The following is an 8084-nucleotide window of genomic DNA, read 5'->3' on the forward strand; positions in this document are numbered from 1 at the left end:
ACACACACACACACACACACACACACACACACACACACACACACAGGGAGCAGTTGGGGGTTAGGAGCCTTGCTCAAGGGTCTCACCTCAGTCGTGGTACAGAGTACTGTATATTCACTCCTCTCACCTACAATCCCTGGTAACAAATAAAGTGCATTGTAATTAAATATTTCCAATTTCATATGTTGCTTGAAAATAAATTTCTTTCATCAAACTACACATATTTGTTTGTATGGCCTTCAAAGAAGGAAGATGCTCTGCATCTCCAGATAATGTAGTTACAACATTCACCAGCAGAGGTGATCATGGACCTGAAGAGAAGAGAGAAAACAATACACAACATGAGCCATGATAATACAAGTGCTGTGAAAATCCACCAAATATGATATATCCATCTCAAAACAGATGATTTTAATGACCTTCACTATGATAGACATTTAGTCAGAGTTCAGTGAGCCTGTTGATATATGATTAAGTCTGTTGATATTTCCTCGTCAAACACACAGATCACTGAATAATATACTGACAGTTTCACAGGAGCTTCTAGTGATGATGATCAAATCAAATTATTATTTGTCTTAATCTTAATATTAATTAAAATCAAAAACATGATCAGGTACACTCTTAAAAATAAAGGTGCTTCAAAAGGTTCTTCAAGCGATGCCATAGAAGAACCATTTTTGGTTCCACAAAGAACCATTCAGTCAAATCTGAAGAACCTTCTTTGCCACGAAGAACCTTTTGTGAAACAGAAAGGTTCTTCAGATGTTAAAGGTTCTTTATGGAACCATTTAGACAAAAAAGCTCTTCTATGGCATCGTGAAGCACCTTTATTTTTAAGAGTGTGGTGATCACATAACTCATAAAATAATTTAGGAAAATATATTTTTAACAGATTACAGAAATATTTAAATAGTTATGTTTCCACATATCGGTTTTTAAGGCCTTTGGCACTATTAAATAATGTTGTTTTTCCATGTTCGGTCACTAGTTGGCGCTCAAGCAGGGTCTTTAGGAGAGATGTACTGTCTGTGCACCATTAGACTGAGTTAAAATGACTGAATGTGAAGATTAAAAACATTCTGATATTTAGATTGTTTAAAAAAAAAAACCTGATAATAATTAATTTGATATCCTATATTGATCAGCTCTCTGTGTGTGATGTTTGACCTTTTGACCTTTAGTCTAAATCACTCACACAGCGACATTCAGAATCACAATAAACTGTCAAAAATCAATTGTAAATTATTCAAAATTGATATAATATTGTTCAAAAGAGTAATACTGCAGAAGTGAGTCACACTGAGTCATCAGGATTCATTTATCTCTTCAGTCAACACAGATGAGTAGATCCTGATCCTGTACAAGCTCTCGTTATCTGTGCCCCGTTCTGTACAGTTCGGTCATTTTAAACAAATGTGATATATCAACATGATTTGATTATGTTAAATAAAGCAGATCTGAATGCTATTGTTTAGTAATAAAAACTACATTTTAAATGCACTGGTCAGTTTCTTCTCTGGTTTTCACACTCCATCTCTGTCTCACACACGTTCACATGCATAAACCCAGAAGTATCAGGATCTTTTTGGCTCCTGAGAGCTTCAGTTTCTTATATGACTGTTTATCAGCATTTGTTTTAGCAGAAGCTCATTAAATCACATTGTGTTTAAAGGTTAAAGTGTCTCTGCACTCGCAGTTCTTCTCTCTCATTTAATCTCAATTGATCACTATCTACTATATTCACACAAAATACATGCTTTGTTGATGTGAATCATTCAGATCGTTGTATTGAACTCATCTCTTTCTGAAAATCTTTTGATGTGGTGCTTCAGTGACGGATGAAGCTGATGTCTGTGGTTTAGTTGCTCTGTGGAGTTTGATTATGGTTTGTGGGAAGAGGAAATCCACTGGACCAAACAATGATTTTAACAGCTGAACACAATGAAGATACTTGATCAGACAAACATCTGTGGATCGTGGGGTTCAACAGACATGTATGAAAAAATGTGTTAAAATAGTCGTGATGAGAGATAAAGATCAAACTAGAGCAGAGTGGAATATAAACTGAAGAAATGATGAATGTTCACACATTTATTTTTGCGACCGAGCGAATGTGGTCAGCTCTTCTCAGCTTCTCATTTCACACTCATCGTTGTTTTGTTTTTTTTCTTCACTTAAGTGGTCAACATCTTCCTAGAACTGATTAACAGTGTGTTTTCAGCAGAAACACCCGCAGACATGATGAGGTTAATGTTTGTCACATTTAAAAAAGCATTTTTAAAGTTTGAATGTTTATTCACTACATGTTTTCTCTCTTTTGATCGTTCTTTTCATGCGGTAGTTATATTTAAGTCATTCGTATTTATTTATTTAAATTTTATTTAATTTTTTGCAATAAAAGGCCTATTAGTGTCTGTTGAATTTTCTTGTTAAAAGAGTGTGCTAAATGAAAATTGTAAGTATAATAGAATGACGGCCAGTAGGATATTGTATTTTGGGATTCAGTATATTTGATCAATCATGAGGTGAATGCAAGACCGTGCAAGTAATATTCAGTCTTCAAGACTACAGTTGATGTAAGATATAAGTCACTTTGAAAAATAGTATCTGCTAAATGCATCAATGTAAAAGTAAAACCAAATCAATGAGTAACAGAAGGCCAGAGCTGACAGACAGCAGAACAAAAGCATGTTGTGTTGGGTTGGTGTTTGAAAACCTAAAGATATTTTGTTCCAGAACCAAATAATGAGGCTGAAGAATAAATCTGCATGCTTATTTGAATGTAACTTGCTTCTGTATTTGCAAAAAATGCATGGTTTGTTCATGTAAAGCATTCAGATTCAGATCTCTTGCTGAAAATCATTTCATGTGGTGATTCAGTGACTGATGCGGCTGATGTCGCTGGTTTAGTTGCTCTGTGGTGTTTCATTGTGGTTTGTGGAGAGCGGAAAAGCATTGGACCAAACTGAACAAAAGTGAAAAAAGGACAAGCTGCAGGACAATGGAGATACTTGATCAGGCCAAACATCTGTACATTATGGGGTTGAGAGACATTAATGTAAAAAATGTGTTAAAATAGTTGTGATGAGAGATAAAGATCAAACTACAGCAGAGTGGAAAATAAACTGAAGAAGTGACTGATGTTCACACATTTATTTTTGCGACCGAGCTAATGTGGTCAGCTGTTTTTCTTCACAGCTTCTCATTTCACACTCATCATTTTTTTTCTTCACTCCAGTGGTCAACATCTTCCTAGAACTGATTAGCAGTATGTTTTCAACAGAAATACCCACAGGCATGATGAGAACAAAGTTTGTCACCTTTAAAAAAAAAAAAAATATATATATATATATATATGAACTAGGGGTGGGCTATTTAACCAAAATCTTATTACACATAATGATATGTGATATATATACAGTATATATATATATATATATATATATTACAGGTGACAAACATTGTTAGTTACATGAATACATGTAACGAAATGCAGAATCCAGGAGCAATATAAAGTGATTTTGTTTTATGTCATAAAAAGCAGTGGATGTTATTTCCAGTGGCACATCCTGTATAGATCTGCTATTCTCAATGGTTGTATTAGTCTTTTTGGGTGCTCATGTGAAAGCTACTTAAAGACACTTTATTCTGAATCCATTGGAACACTTTTTATACCTGAGATTTTTAATCATTTGAACACTTTTTATACCTGAGATTTCAATAGTTTTAACACTTTTTATACATGACATTTCAATAGTTCAATAGTAATGATGGTACAAATGCATATGTTGCAATGTTTGATACTCTTTTTTTTTGTTCCTCCAAAGGCCAGGAAAGAGGCCTAAAGAATATATTTAAAGAATCTATATTCTTATAAATGTATTTAACATTGTACAGAAACAGGTTAAAGAAATTAAAAATATATATGAAATACAGATGCATACCAGCTTTTTAATAAATTTTACATTATAAAATATAATATGTGAATGAGGAGCTGTAAGTGCAATAACATGTTTATCCAGCAGATTAATCTGTATCAGCAGAGACACACAGGACTGACAAAAATATTGATATTAACACAAACATAAATAAGACAAAAACACTGCTCAAAAGCCATAATTTATAATCCATTAATATCACATTTTTAACTGGGATAATGTTATAATGTTTGACCTTGTTTTATTATCACATTAATGTTCATAAACTCCCAGAAACTTTAAATGTAACAAATAGAGGTATATTTGAAACGACAGTGATACTTAGACAGTCACAGGGGCAGATCATCATTAATTCAGGGGCTTCTTTAGCCAGGTGATTTTATTTATTTATTTATTTAATTATTTTGTATATGCAGGAATATAGGCCTACTGGCCATCAGGAGCACACTCCCGGCGGGTCGGTTGATTTTTAAGAATTCTCTTCTGCTCACCAAGCCTGCATTTATTTGATCAAAGTACAGCAAGTGCAGAAATATTGTGAAATATTTTTAATATTTAAAATAACTGATTTCTATTTGAATATATTTTAAAATGTAATTTATTACTGTGATTTCAAAGCTGAATTTTTAGCATCATTTTAAATAGTAAAAAAATAGTAAAAATAGTACAAAAAAAAAATAGTACAAAAATATTTCACTTTATTACTGCTTTTGCTGTATTTTGGATCAAATAAATGTAGACTTAGTGAGCAGAAGAGAATTCTTTAAAAAAAACTTTAAAAATCTTACTGTTCAAAATCTTTTGACTGGTAGTGTATTTTAAAATGATAATTTGACAAAGGAGCTTTAATGCGTGGATCCCATTAATTAAGTAAAATGCTTTATTTTTAAATATGTTTAGTTCTAATAAATTTTAATTGTTAAAGTAAAATATTAATGATGAAAGATTAACATCAGTGTCTTACATTTATTAGAAATTAACTTACAAAAATTATATTGTTATTAAGGAGTTTAATTTAGTTTATTGTTCTTTTGGAAATTATTTTTGTATCTAAGGCAACTCTTCATCAACAACAAACAACAACTGACAAATACAAACAAGCATCAAGATTTAATTTACTTTACTACATCCTAGCTCAAAATTTGTTTTACTTTTAAATGTGCATTTCTATGTGAAGAAAATGCAGTAAATTCAATAATATCTATTATTATTTGTTTCTGTCCTATTTCAAGGCCCTAACCCCAGCAAAACATTCTTAGGGAAATCGTAGGCCAAATGGGCTGGATTTTTCCCGGGCTGAATTTTAACTCCAGTCCAGCCCTGTCTGACACTCTTAAAAATGAAAGTTCTATGGCATCACTGTGAAAACTCCCTTTTGGAATCTTTATTTTTCAAATGTATGAGTACCTATGACAAAATGACATTTAAAGGGCATATATTTGTATTCATAAAGAACATGTGATTCTGTCTCCTGTCTCTGTATTTGGGATAAAGTTAGTAATCCAAAAACAGAATCACATTTTGATCAAGAGTTGATCAACGTCTTGCGACTCCTGCGTACACCACATTATCCTGTTCTGTAGCACTCTGAAAAGAAAACCGCAATAAAATTTTGTATGAATTTGTACGGTGTGAATTGTACAAAAACATACCATTGTTAGAAAAATGTAAGCATGAAGGTCCATGTGTAAACATACCCATTACTGGGGTGTAAGCAGATTGTACAAAAATGTATATGAGATTGTACAAATATATAAACATTACCAACCAATTCACAAGAACATAATTTAGATACAAATTGCTGTAAGATTGTGTTGCCACAGATGGAGGAATATTCCAGTATTTCTCTCTTTCTTTCTTTGATTAAATGTTGCTATTAAGTCATTTTAATTCGCCTATAATATAGCAATTTCACATTTTTAGGGGAATAGATGTGCCTTGGATGAAATATAAGAGTTTGTGACATGACAATATTGCAATGCCTCTGATGGTCTTGTGTGACCCTACAATAAATGTATCAGTGTAGAAGACAAAAAGACAGTCAAATACATCTGCTGCTTTTATAAATGTCTGTTGTTGTGCTCATGTTTGTAAATAATTAAACACACACCTAAATCTGAATCACTGCTGAAATAATACAGAAACATCATAGACAGAAATATATTCTCTCACCGATTTATGTCTTTTGTAAAATGTGGGATCAGCGTAAGTGATCTCTCTATCACGGGTCTGAACTGTAACAAAATATAAAAGAAAAAAAATTCTCAATGAATTGATATTTGAGTATTGTTTTACATTATACACACATACGCAGTAAGTAAAAGTAGACAATGCTTGCCTTCTTGGTCTGTTTTTCTGTGTTTCCTGCAGATGCAGAAGATCCCAACTGCTGTTATGATCAACACAGATCCAGCAGCAGCAGCAGAAATCAACATCAGAGACACAGAGTCATCTGGAGGATGTGAAGAAGAGGGTTGTTAGTGTGAGTGAATGTGTACATAAACATTAAATATTATCACAGAAGTACCTGAACATGGCTGACAGAGTTAAGTGTTGTTGAGATGTCTGGTCTGGTTGCTGATGGGATTGTTCACCACACAGCTGTAGGAATCATCCAGACACTCCAGATGTAAAGAAAGATTTCTGCTGAGATCAGACACACTGATGCTGGAGAATAAACTGTTTCCTTTGTACCAGGAGAGACTCACACGACTCACATTGAACACTGAACACAGAAATGCACATTTAGACACTGACGATCCTGACGATGATGAAGTGATGACAGGAATAGGCAGATGAGCTGGAAACAGGGAATAAATCTAATTAACAGTAAGTAAGAGAGATGTTTTATTTGTCACTCACAGATGTCAGTGGCAATCTTGATCTAAACCCTTCTCTTCATATTTACAAAGGATTAATGTTTAAAATGGAATTAAAGTATCAGTATTAAGTGATTACATCGAAATGTATTGCAAAAAATATATAAAATGGAATTTCCATCACAAGATTAAACACAATATCCTTTTAGATGTGGTGGAAATTGTCATGAATTTCAGAGAAGAGATAAGAAATACAGAATGACAGAATTCTCTTGTGATGAAGTACATAATGTTTTTTTTTTTTTTTGTACAAGTATTTGTACAAAGACAATACTTACTATTACATTGAATGATGTTAGTAGAGAAATGGAACTATTTTAACTCACCATAGACAGTGATATTGAATGTGTTGAGTGGTGTCTCTGTTCTGGTGCTGGTGACTTTATAAAGTCCAGAGTCTGTGGTTCTGGTGTTTGTGATGCTCAGAGATCCAGTCTGATCCAGCTTCAGTCTGTCTATGAATCTCTCATCAAGAAACTGTCTCTTATTGTCCTTTCTGTTGATTTTAGCTATGATACTGCTGTGTCCAAATCTCCACATTATCAGTTCATCTCCCATTATATCAGCATCATTGATGTTCAGAGTGACAGAATCTCCCTCCATCACTGACACTGACTTCACTTCATCAACACCAAACACACCTGAAGAACAAACAGAAATATTAACTCAATAAAATACTTTCTGATTGTATTAGTAATTTTTAAACTATTTAAAACTGTAATGGCAAAACAAATATTCAATCTGCACTCATTTTAATGTAAATTAATTGAAAGGAACAGCAGCATGGAAACAAGAAGTATTTAGTATATTAGTCTGATACAATATTAGAAATAAATAGAGGCAAAACGAATGATGGAAATAAGAATTATGTTTGAGGACAAACGATAATATAAAGAGAACTGAAGCTTTAAAAACACTCACCTGTCAGGCTCCATGAGCACAAACAGATGAAAATAAGCATTTTCTTCAGCAGTTCATAAATTTTCTGTGATAATAATTGGGTCCTGAAAACGTTGAATGTGCTATCGGTTTGTAGTGAAGTGGTTTAGTGAAGCTCTGCAGTGAATAAACTCCTCCAGTAGCTCCACCCTTCACGGACTGTACTGTATATGACTTCTCAGAATGACAATGCTTGATCTACTGAAAGAACAGAGAATGTGGACCTAAAATAAAAAGGTATTAAATAATAATAACAGCAATTGTATTTTATAAAATAACAATAAAATTATAATACTAATATTTATGTCTTATTAATATATATATA

The 8084-nt window shown here is 32.9% G+C and overlaps 1 pseudogene; it reads right to left on the reverse strand.

Annotated features, from left to right (window-relative positions):
* Nucleotides 1–5477: 5477 nt before the first annotated feature.
* Nucleotides 5478–7453, reverse strand: LOC107667504 (hepatocyte cell adhesion molecule-like; annotated as a pseudogene).
* Between the last annotated feature and the right edge of the window lie 631 nt (nt 7454–8084).

Source organism: Sinocyclocheilus anshuiensis, unplaced genomic scaffold, assembly GCF_001515605.1.
Source record: "Sinocyclocheilus anshuiensis isolate Anshui unplaced genomic scaffold, SAMN03320099.WGS_v1.1 scaffold1779, whole genome shotgun sequence".
Classification (NCBI taxonomy): Eukaryota; Metazoa; Chordata; class Actinopteri; order Cypriniformes; family Cyprinidae; genus Sinocyclocheilus; species Sinocyclocheilus anshuiensis.